The sequence below is a fragment of the Aythya ferina genome (genome assembly GCF_964211825.1).
Source record: "Aythya ferina genome assembly, chromosome: 3".
NCBI lineage: Eukaryota > Metazoa > Chordata > Aves > Anseriformes > Anatidae > Aythya > Aythya ferina.
Window position 1 is genome coordinate 110945239 of NC_140298.1, and position 12984 is coordinate 110958222.

Sequence of the window (12984 nt, forward strand, 5' to 3'; positions counted from 1 at the left end):
TTTTGGCAGCTGAATTCTCCTCAATGTTTTTCTCCAGCTTCACACTGCTATAGGAACCACAACTGAAATCCACAGCAGTAGAATGCTGCAAAGCGTATATATATTGCATAGGATCCAACCTATGAAAATCCCAAAACTTCATGGTAGGCCAGCTGTTAAGGACAGTGTAAGTAGCAGAAACTTCCATGGCATAAAGTTTTCTTCCTGTGTTTCTCCAACTGCTATTCCTGGTAGTCACTAAGAAGTTCTCAAAAATAGAGTTAGAATAGTGCCACAGAGACTGTCATTATCCTCCTCATGGGATGAACTAATGTTGACAACAGCAGAAAATTGCACCATTTGTTTTGTTTTCATTTTCCTTTCTGTTTTGTTTTGTTCTGTTCCATCCCTCTTCCTGCCCCTCCCACTCTCCCCTGCCTTCAACTTTCTTCAGAGCTTGAGATTGGCTAGTTCATGAAATCTACTTGGTGAATACAAAAAAAAAAAAAAAAAAAAAAAAAAAAAAAAAAAAAAAGAGAGAGAGAGAGAGAGAGATTGAATCCCCAAAGGAAATGTTGATGAGATGTGAGAACTAAGATGTTATGTGACTTAAAAGACCAAACTTGCAAGAATCTATACTGCATCCATAGGTGTGGTGAACACAGAAAAGCAATCTCCTTTTTCCTTGAGGTAAAATACGTCCAGATGATAATGATGATGAGAGAGAACATAGGATTTGTCATACATTCCTCCTCATTTGTTGAGATTGTTGAGTTGCATTTCTACCACCTTCAGATGTGACCAATGCTTGATGCTTGAGGGGAAAAACCCTTTATGGACTTAGCCAGATGTGTTGAGAGGAAGGTGAGAAGGGGATAAATTCTTGACCCTTACAGCTATCAATTTATACTCTGAAGCATAGTAATATGTTATATATTCATATTGTTGTTATTACTCAAAAAATTATTCAGCCCTCTAAAATCTTTCTAAAATATTTAATTTAATATTCTCCTGCTGAAGTTAATTCCAAGAGATGGCACCATGCTGTGAAAAGTATTCACTATCACAATTTTTACTGTACTTTTGCCTTCCATTTATTTTGTTGCACATCCTTTCTTGATTCATTATAGCATAGGATTAAGAGTAGGGTCTTATCATTCTGCAATTCATAAAAATAAATGAAAAGAATGGACTATTCCAATTTCCTATGTGAAATAAATTTTGAGTTGTTTTCTTTTTGTGTGTTTAGAGAAGAGCTTAGTGTCTGTATTTTTCTTTATATGGAAACAGAAAAAGTATTGATGTCAAAACTTTCCATGATAAAATATGAAATAATTGTGTTTCTTTTAGCAGCATTCTGGATTTATGTTTTATATTCTGCATATACTGTTTCTCTGTGTATATATTTATTATCAATAGCTTCATTAATTCCTAAAGAGATTTCAATAGTACCCAAAACGTTAATATGGAAAACAACTATCAATTATTATTTTATTGAGTATGCCCAGTCGTAGGTTTAAATTCTGCTCCAGTTTCATGTGAAAACAAGATTGGGAAATATTACATTTTTAAAGTCATTTAGGGGACATTTTGATTACCCTGACATACCTATAACTTCATCAAGAGATTCTGATTTTTATATTAATCTGCACATTCTAGAGGATCTGCTAAAACTGCTCCTTATGTAATTAATTACATACAACTATATTTATCTTAATGAATGCTGGACTGAGGTTCTTTTGGCATATTTGTGATTGCATACAAAACTGTCGTGTTTCATAGGATCATACTGTCTAAAAGAATATGGAAATAAGAACTGAGAAGTGTGTACCAAAACATACCAAAGGATTACGTCAGGAATACTAATAGCATAAGTAATCTCACAGTTGGTGAAAATTCACAGAAATGCACATATTTAAACCCATGTTTGTATATTAATGAGTACAATCTTAATTAACCTTTAGTACAAGGAGCTGATGAAGCTACTTTGCTGTGAAATCAAATCCTGAGTATCTATAACCAACACTGAATTATATTTACCCACTATCTTTATTTCTTCAGGCAACTCTCTGAGACAAATGGGAGCATGCATGGTCACTCAAACAGATGGCCTCTAGACCAGATCCAGCCTCCTTCCATCTATCCTACTCTTTTATTTATTTTTTTTTTTATATTTTTTTTTTTCCGGGGCACAGTAATTTGAGCAGCAAATGCAGCCTGAGCATCTTTCTCTTTCTCTTCCAACACTGATGCCTGTGTGCTACTGCAATATGATGTTGAGAAAGAGAAGGGTGGAAGGAAAGTAAAGAAGTAAAGAAGCTTTACTGAAGCTTCTTTTTACCTCTTCTCATGTCTTTCCTCCACATTTGAGAGGCCACACAGTGTGATCTTTGTGCCTCACAGTTGGGGCAGCAGGAGAGAGGTTGCTGAGCACCCCTGCTCCTCATCCTTCGTTGCTACTTTTCTGAATAGGCTCCTAAACACATCTGTTTGTGTCCTTCTTATTTCTGTTATGCCTGAGGTCTGCAAATATGCAGAAGTACTTCCAGTTAGGTGCACCTAAGCAAACTGCTGCCTACCAGAATATGAGATTTTCCCTGACTATCTCTTCTGAAGGTATCAATTCATCATTTATGAAGCAAATCTAAATACTTTTGGAAAGGACTAGTGTCTGCACAAATTGGAAATGCAAGTGTTAAACTGTATTTGAAAATCCTAGAAAAAGATTTGATGTACCTGAGGTCTAGGGTTCATTCAGGTCTTCTTTGAATTTGATATTTTGGAACATTTGATCAGCATTTCCAGATGTTCAGCCAGGTTTCTGTTTAAGTATCCACGCTGCTGGCCATCCCATGAAATCAGATCAATCTCTATCTGTTTCTACATACTATCTTAGTATTTTTAAAGCACTCAGTCATTAAATAGGTGAGCCAGGTTGCTGGCATTATTCTGAGTTTTTTGAATGTCACATTCGCTGTAGTGGGTACCTGCATGCCCACCCGAAGTGTTGGATGACACAGAACCATGTCTTTAATGCTGGCTGTTGCAATTCTGAAGCTTTTAGGCATTCAAGCAGTATGTTGCATGCAGTCTATGATGTCTTTCAACATCTGACCTTTTTATTTTTTGTTGCTTCAGTCTTTGCGAAGATGGTCTAATTTGTGACAATGTTGTATTCAGTTTGCTTTCTCCATCCTACAGAAAATTGATATTTTCAAGTGTTGTTTTTTGTTTGTTTGTTTGTTTGTTTTTTACAGAATTTTTCTAGCAATAATTATGGCTCCTACATGATCAAGAGATTCAGAAGTTGTAGGATGAGTCACTTTTTCCATTCAACTTCCACAATGTCATGATAATGACACTTTCTGAATCAAAACACCTGATTGTCCTTTGCAATACCAAAAGCACCTCTGTACTCTATTCCTATCATTTCATTTTGATTCTTCTTTTCTGTTAAATCACATTCATATAATCTGCATTTTCTTCATGCAATCTTTTTATTGCACGTCAATGCACATCCAACAGGTTACCTCCTTCTGTGCACACAGTACCTCTAATTGATAGTAAGAATCTACCCTCCAGTTACTTTTTTTGTCTGTAATGTAAATCTCATACAAATATGTATATTTTGCTGCATGACAGATGTGTCCAAAAAAAAAAAAAAAAAAAAAAGCAATCAGTTTAATCTCTGAAGCTAAGTCACGTGTTCTGAGCACTTGGAGAATCACAACAGTTGGAGATGGAAGGGAAGCCGATGGGTCAGGCTATTCACTCTTTTCCTACCACCGGATTGTTCTCAAAAAATATATTTTTAACATCATCTTTCCAATTTTTAAATGCAGCTTCATTTAATTCTACTTAAATCCAAACAAGTGAGAGATAGATTAGTTTTATAGCAGAATAACTCTCTTTGACTCTAAGACAGCTCTGGGTTTTAGATTTATTTTATTGAATGTACAGACTGAGATGAAGAACATTTCATTTTTATAAAGAACTAAAGTATAGGTAAAATAAAATCTGAGCTAAAATGGGAACTGGTCCAAAAATGTTAATAAATGCATGAATTTTCAGGATCCAAAAAATGTATGATAACTCTGAAAAACTATGCTCTTGGACCTTTCGTTATAACTTCTTTACCCTCAGCCAGACAACTATTATTCTGGACTAAAAGTGGGCTGAATACTTAGATGTTACAAATGCACTATCCATGCTGTCAGTGCCTGTTTGCACTAGTTGAGGATCTGTCCTGTTAGAATCATGCAGAATACAGTTGCAAGGGACCCAGAAGGACCATTGAGTCCAACTCCTGGCTTCACACACAACCACCCAAAATCAGACCATATGTTTGAGATCGTTATCCAAATGCTTCTTGATCTCTGGCAGACTTGGTGCCATGGCCACTTCCCAGGGGATCCTTGTCCAGTGCTCGACCACTCTCTCGGTAAAGAACTTTTTCCTAACATCTAACCTGAGCCTCCTCTGATGCAGCTTCATTCCATTCCCTTGGGTCCTATTGCTGTTGGTCTGGACATATATTGTTTGATGACAGTCAACGTCACAAATTAGGATTGGATTTTTTAAAAAATCTTTTTTTTTTTTTTTATGTCCCTGAGAATGGTTAGGAGAGCAAAAGTAGCTCTTACTGTGGCATTAGAGGTTTGTGCGTCAAAATGCACAGGACTCTGTTGTAAACTTTCCAGTTCTATGCCTTCAGAAAATTATGCTACAAGTGATTCTAACTCACTTATTTCACTGAGATATTACAAAATCTAAACTCAAAAGAAAATGTTGTGGCAGCCAGAGCATCAAAGTAGGTACTGAGCATGTATCCTGTCTCCTTAAGTTTAGCTTATAAAATATTATATACCAGGTTTGCTTTTGTTATTGAAGTTGTTCTAATTTTATTAAAGCCAGAATAAAGCATAACTAAAAGTGTGTGAACAAACAGAAAGAATGACAGACAAGCAACAAAAATGAATCAAATGACAAAATGAGAAAAACAACATCTAAGATATAGAGCCAGGTCCCCCTGTTGATGGAAGGTATGATAAACTAAAATCAGCAGGAGTAGTTTTAAAAGAATCATATCAGTAGAATGAGGCATCCTTAAAAATTGTTGGTTAACCAAGCTTTTCATAAAACAAAAAAGAAAAAAAACAAAACAAAACAAAACTGCCTCAGCAAAACCCAGGCAGTAATGTGATGATGTACTAACAGCTTAAATACAGCAGAAAAACAGAGTCAAAAAGTTTAGAACAAAGAGAAATATCCAGCATAAAGGAAAAATAAAAAAGGATGTAACTGTGAGTTAATTGAGTAATTTATTTATTTATTTATTTATTGGTTGACAATATGTATACACCTAAGCTTTGTAAAATCAAATTAATTTAGCATCTTCACAAGTAAGCAACCATAAAGGGGAAACATCAGAAAACAGTATACCTTAAATAACTTCTTAACTGAAAGGTAGTGTGCTGAGCAGCAACTGGATATGGGTTTACCAAAGGGATTAACATGTCTGATAGAGAGAGAATTGCTGTATCACCATGCAGACCTGCTTCTCTCCCTTCATAATTGATTGCACAGGAGTTTGCAGATGGTCACTCACATCTGCACTCTGAGGTCTTACATGCAGGGCTGGGACCTATGTAGATAGTGCTGTTGTTTTGACGAGCTTGCTGCAGGTATTAGAGAAACACTTAGTTCGCTGAAGTGTATTATTGTTTGATTCTACAGGGCAGATTTAGAGAAAGAATAATTACATCAGTGTAAGGTGAAAAATAACTTAATGAACAAGTGCATGAGAAACTGGATACTGCATTCATTCATTTGCTGCAAAGCTGGCTGGTGAGAGTTCCTCAAATGAGAAAGCCACAAGATTCCTTCATAATGGAAATTGCTAGGAAACGTAAGTAGATGAAAGGGTCCTAAGAATTCCTTGGATGAGGAATTCTACAGGCAGCTGACAGAAGTTGCGAAATCGTCAGCTCTTGTACTCGTGGGGGACTTCAACTTCCCTGACATATCCTGGAAGCACAACACAGCCCTGAGAAAGCAGTCTAGGAGGTTTCTGGAGAGCGTGGAAGATAGCTTCCTGACGCAGCTGGTTAGTGAGCCTACCAGGGGTGGTGCCCCACTAGACCTTCTCTTCACAAACAGAGAAGGACTGGTGGAGGACGTGATTGTCGGGAGCTGTCTTGGGCAGAGTGACCACGAAATGGTGGAGTTCACTATTCTTGGCAAGGCCAGGAAGGGGACCAGTAAAACCGCTGTATTGGACTTTCGGAGGGCTGACTTTGAGCTGCTCAGGACACTAGTTGGTGGAGTCCCTTGGGAGGCGGTTCTGAAGGGCAGAGGAGTCCAAGAAGGCTGGGCGCTCTTCAAGAGGGAAATCTTAATGGCGCAGGAACAGTCTGTCCCCACGTGCCCAAAGACGAGCTGGCGGGGAAGAAGACCGGCCTGGCTCAACAGAGAATTGTGGCTTGAGCTTAGGAGAAAAAAGAGGGCTTATAATCTTTGGAAAAGTGGGCAGGTCACTAGGGAGGACTATAAGGATGTAGCGAGGCTGTGCAGGGACAAAATTAGGAAGGCCAAAGCTCATCTGGAGCTCAATCTGGCTACTGCCGTTAAAGATAACAAAAAACGTTTCTATAAATACATCAACACAAAAAGAAGGACTAAGGAGAATCTCCATCCTTTACTGGATGCGGGGGGAAACTTAGTTACAAGAGATGAGGAAAAGGCGGAGGTGCTCAATGCCTTCTTTGCCTCAGTCTTTAGCGGCAATACCGGTTGTTCTCTGGATACTCAGTACCCTGAGCTGGTGGAAGGGGATGGGGAGCAGGATGTGGCCCTCACTATCCATGAAGAACTGGTTGGTGACCTGCTATGGCACTTAGATGTGCACAAGTCGATGGGGCTGGATGGGATCCACCCAAGGGTACTGAGAGAACTGGCAGAGGAGCTGGCCAAGCCACTGTCCATAATTTATCAGCAGTCCTGGCGATCAGGGGAGGTCCCAGTTGACTGGCGGCTAGCAAATGTGACGCCCATCTACAAGAAGGGCCGGAGGGCAGACCCGGGAAACTACAGGCCTGTCAGTTTGACCTCAGTGCCAGGGAAGCTCATGGAGCAGATCCTCCTGAGAGTCATCACGCGGCACTTGCAGGGCAAGCAGGCGATCAGGCCTAGTCAGCATGGGTTTATGAAAGGCAGATCCTGCTTGACGAACCTGATCTCCTTCTATGACCAAGTGACGCGCTGGGTGGATGAGGGAAAGGCTGTGGATGTGGTCTACCTTGACTTCAGCAAGGCTTTTGACACCGTCTCCCACAGCATTCTCCTCAAGAAACTGGCTGCTCTTGGCTTGGACTGGTGCACGCTTCGTTGGGTTAGAAACTGGCTGGATAGCCAGGCCCAAAGAGTCGTGGTGAATGGAGTGAAGTCCAGTTGCAGGCCAGTCACTAGTGGCGTCCCCCAGGGCTCGGTGCTGAGGCTGGTCCTCTTTAATATCTTCATCCATGATCTGGACGAGGGCATCGAGTGCACCCTCAGTAAGTTTGCAGATGACACCAAGTTAGGTGCGTGTGTCGATCTGCTTGAGGGTAGGAAAGCTCTGCAGGAGGATCTGGATAGGCTGCACCGGTGGGCTGAGGTCAACTGCATGAAGTTCAACAAGGCCAAGTGCCGGGTCCTGCACCTGGGGCGCAATAACCCCAAGCAGAGCTAAAGGCTGGGAGAGGAATGGTTGGAGAGCTGCCAGGCAGAGAAGGACCTGGGAGTGATGGTGGATAGTCGGCTGAATATGAGCCAGCAGTGTGCTCAGGTGGCCAAGAAGGCCAACGGCATCCTGGCTTGTATCAGGAACAGTGTGACCAGCAGGGCTAGGGAGGTGATCGTCCCCCTGTACTTGGCTCTGGTGAGGCCGCACCTTGAGTACTGTGTTCAGTTTTGGGCCCCTCGCTACAAGAAGGACATCGAGGTGCTTGAGCGGGTCCAGAGAAGGGCGACGAAGCTGGTGAGGGGCCTGGAGAACAAGTCTTATGAGGAGCGGCTGAGGGAGCTGGACTTGTTCAGCCTGGAGAAGAGGAGGCTCAGGGGCGACCTTATCGCTCTCTATGGGTACCTCAAGGGAGGCTGTAGCGAGGTGGGGGTTGGTCTGTTCTCCCACGTGCCTGGTGACAGGACGAGGGGGAATGGGCTTAAGTTGAGCCAGGGGAGTTTTAGGTTAGATGTTAGGAAGAACTTCTTCACTGAAAGGGTTGTGAGGCATTGGAACAGGCTGCCCAAGGAAGTGGTGGAGTCACCATCCCTGGAAGTCTTCAAAAGACATTTAGATGTAGAGCTTCGGGATATGGTTTAGTGGGGACTGCTAGCGTTAGGTCAGAGGTTGGACTCGATGATCTTGAGGTCTCTTCCAACCTAGAAATACTGTGATTCTGTGATTCTGTAAATTACCCCATCACATTCTCAGGGCAAAGTTCTATAATACACGCTGGGTAATGTCACATTGAAGGAAGATAGTTTGATTTTAAAGTAAATGTCAAGAGTCCCTATGTTAGAAAAAAAACTATATTCTTATAGCAGTATGGGCAAACATGAAAGCAGGGATAGGGAGGAGTGAATACTGCATAGTGATGGCAGTGTTCATCCTTTATTAATGTTCATCCTTTACCTGTACCGCTTACACTTCCCTTACAATCATTTAACATGCAACAGTGACTATATTAAGCATTTTCACTATTCCCTACAAAGTCACCCTGGAGGAATAGCACAGTAGACCTGCTAAGGTTCTCAACTTCCATCCTTTAAGCTCCATCTTAATTAGCTGGTGGAGCAAATGAAATTATTTTGCCATTCCCATGTCCCAACTGGACAAACGGGGACTTGGCAATAGCTCAATATAAGACACTCCATGCAGCTATATATGGTATATGTTAATGATGCTATTAGTAACACATTGCTGAATGTTACCATGTGAGAGCTCGTAATTTCATCTCTCTATGGAAGTGACTTGATTAATGTTAGAAAGATCTTTTTAACAAAGGTGTCATTTCTGTGACACTATTTTATATTGTCAGGGAAGAATGATAATCTTTACATTGATTATTATTATGCTTAATTAAACAGACCGTGCCAGGCTTCCTCCTCCCCTATCCACTCGCACAAATGCATTATTTTGTCTAAGATTTGAAGGGTCACTGGCCACCTTGTGATTCCCCTAATGGTTGGTCTGTTGAAGGCTGGTGGGTCCATAACAGTGTAGAAGTTGCAAGGTACCCAGTCAATGTCAGATGTCCTTTCAAGAGGCTGTTTTTGAAGATGTAGTTTTATTATGTAAGAGCTTGTCATTGGAATAACTAAGATGTGTCTTCTAACAAGGATACAATGGGGGCACATTCATCAAAGAAGTAGCAGGTAGGGTGTTTTTTTTTGGAAGGGGAGATTGTTAACGATTAAATGGCAATCCTACTAATTAAAAGTCAAAAGTAGATAAATAAGGGATAACTCCCATGATAATTGCCAAATTTATATATTTAGAGAAACCTAGCACATCATAAATATTAAATTGGGCTATTATCTGAAGTGTGTCTGTGCCAGGGCTCCATAAATAAAGACCTGAGGGACTAATCACTAGAAATTTTCATTATTTATCTCCTTGTACATTTTAACAAACAGAAAAGCTATGTCTCCTTTTCAGTGCAAAGCTCAAAGGAAACATGCTAATTTTTTTGATGAATCTTTTGGGGAGGAGAAAAAAAAAATATAATGTAGTAGCAAAGTACAAATAAGAGAAGATCTCAACCATGAGAAAATGTTTCAGGGAAAATCTTGCCTTTTTTTTTTTTTTTAATTTCCTTTTTTTTTTTTCTTTTCTCTCTCTCTCTCTTTTATTTTTTTTTTTTATTTTTTTTTTTCCCCTGAGTTCCTGAGAATTAACCTCCTATTAAGTATACTAGTTTTATGTCAATGTGTAGCTCCATTGACTTCAATTAAGCTATCTCAGATACCCACCCCACTGAGAGAGCAACCACAGACTTTTAAAAAGTCATCCAGCATAAAAATGCAGCAAGAATGTTGTATCAGGCTGTTTGTGTAATTTTTATTGCTAGCCCTGCCTTGTACCTTATATAAGAATTTATTCAAAGAAGACCTTTTTAGGGTCCCTACTATTGCTACTAATATTAATAGGACTATTTTATGCCCACTTATACAGGATTAGATGTGTATTATGTGCATAGGCCTATGCAGAGTTGTCTTTACTCAACAGTTGTTGAGGCACTGGGACAGATCTTGCACTGCACAGGTCCTGGGACAAACAAAATATTGTCATTTTGTTTCACACAGTATAAGCGAAAAACCCCACTGGGTAAACAGTGTGAGAATGTGGGTCGTAAGTGTGAGAGGATGACTCCAATCTTCTGGGATATAAGAAGAGAGGATGATGTGACTAATAATTGGTACTAAATCTGTAAAGAAGTTTCATTTACTGGGAGCAACAAGCTCATTTGGAAATCTCCATGGAGCATTGTGCTGTAGACACGTCAGACCATTTCATAGGTATTATTCTTGGAATTTCTATGCTTTGGACAGAGATTCTTCATGACCCACCAGAGAATTGAGCTTCAGTAACAAGGACAAAGTGTGGAAGAAGGTCACCAACTTGACACTGGGATGTTGACAAAGAAAATCAGCTACTGAAAATTGGCAGTGCTTCCTTTTGTTTACCATTTAGTTTTATAATAATCCTTCTTGGCCTTTTGTCTACAGAAAAGGGATAATATTTTCCCTTATACTGGACGTTATACCAAAGATGGTAGTTCTAAACCATTAAGATACAGCTAAGAAGCACCAGGAATTATTTGAGGGGAGTAGTAGTCAGCTTTTTCTTGTACCCTAACCCATAAAATCTTTTTGAAGAATGTCACGTAAATATGCTGCACAATCATTCACACAGTGAGAGTTTTTAGGCAGAAATTAGATTCTGCAAGCTGAAATTCCGGTTCTTTTCTCAATTCTAGTATTTTTTTTAAAAGGATAAAAGCACTACAAGTTTATGAAGTCACCCATCCAATATATAAGACCAAGAGTGAAAATAGGATCCTGAACTTTATCTTCTTCCATATTTTGATACTTTACTCTGTAACAGTGGGAAAAGTGCAGTAGTAGAATGCTATAGATATTAAATGAAAAATGAGCTTTTACAGGAAGCCATGAAAATGAAAGTAATAATTAAATCTTCATATAACTTTAGGTTGTATTGTAAGTGTTTAGCTGAAAAATTCGTCTTTAACTCATGGCCCGCAGCAATCACATCTGTTATATTTTAGGAACAGAAAGCTAATGAGGTGGAATCTGGAGTACTGAGCTTAATTGGGCTTGTTTTGATTAAGTGTATGTGCTGGGAATATTTTACACACTAGTATAAATTGCAAAACAGTCAACATAAGCCACAAAATTCACAAAATCCTTTGTGGATAGTGTTAGAGAAAGAACAGTTTTCAATAAACAATAAATAGCAAAAGAAAATATCTGAGTTTTTGATGAAGAAAAAAAAAGTGCGTACTTTAATTTGCTTAATTAGTAACTTTCTATGGATGTAAATTCCTTTCTCTCTCTTGTTCACACACATGCAATTACACACAAACACACACAAATGTGCAGTACAGTATACGATTAGAGCAGTTTGTCTTTTGGCTGAGTAGATTATGCCTGACTGGAAAAGCCATTAAAAAATGCATAATCTTTACAAAAACATGAATATATTATATATCTTTTATATGTTACATATTTAGCAGAAATAATAATATTCTACAGTATTTTTAAAAATGTGTTTCAAGATTTTTTGCTGCTTTTCTCCTGCCAATCCTTATCACTTTGGTCCATACTGTTAGATAATGTAAACCTGCATAACTTCATTGACAGTAGTACACTTTGCTGATCCATTCAATTTAGATCTGATCTCTCAGGTTGCAAATGTACTCAAACCTTAGGAAGTGGAAAAAATATGAGTACTATATTTTAGCAACATTAAAAATGGTTTTAAATAGACCTTCTCTACATAGAAAAATGTGACAAGCTGGTTGCCTGAAATTTTGATGTCATCCATACCTAGAAACAGATGCTTACTCTTCAAAGAATGTTGCATATGAATGAAATATGGTACTATTTAGAAAGTAGTAAATAATAATAATAAAAAAACCTACAAAAATATCATTTTTGTCCATATTAGTAGTTCCCACAATAGCTTTAAAATAAAAATATCTCATTTTTTTTTGTACATGACTAAAGTGAAACACCAAGATAATAACTTCAATTTAGTTGCTTACTGTTCTTACTTCAAAGCCTTTAATCTGAGGTATGAGTATTGTTGGGTAAAGAAGACATTCCTTCAAATAAATCTCCAACCAATCACTGATCTTCCTAGTATTCATGCTGGATATTCAGTTCCGCAGCTTGCTAGGAGGTAATAGGAGTTATACATTTGTGTTGGATAATGGGAAGCACATTGTGTTTAAGGACAGTTACTCTACAGTCCTCCAGGAAAAGTGATCATCATAATAGTTTAACAGGTTAAACTATATTGTTCTGTCAAACTGAAAATCCCACTGGTGAATTGCAGCTCCTTCCACTGGGGTAGAGGAATGTTATTTAAGCATACATAGACCTCCTATATACTGTTAATACAGGCTAAGGGACTGACTGAACTGACAGGAAGATAAAGTACAATACCTCAGGTTAGGTCTTGCTGGTGCAAACTCCTTCACTCATGTAAAAATTCTCTCTAATGGCCACAGTTATTCAGGGTTTTGGCTTTACATTTCATTCAGAACAGTGCACTGCTACTTGCATTCTGACCCCTAGCACTATATTGTGTGATTGGTTCAATAATGACTCTGAGGTATGAGAGCCACCTACCGTATTATCAACTCTACCTCCTGGGGTTTTTCTTAAAGGGACTTCCATTCAAGTCTGGTCTAGAGTAACATATGCAATTACACTAGG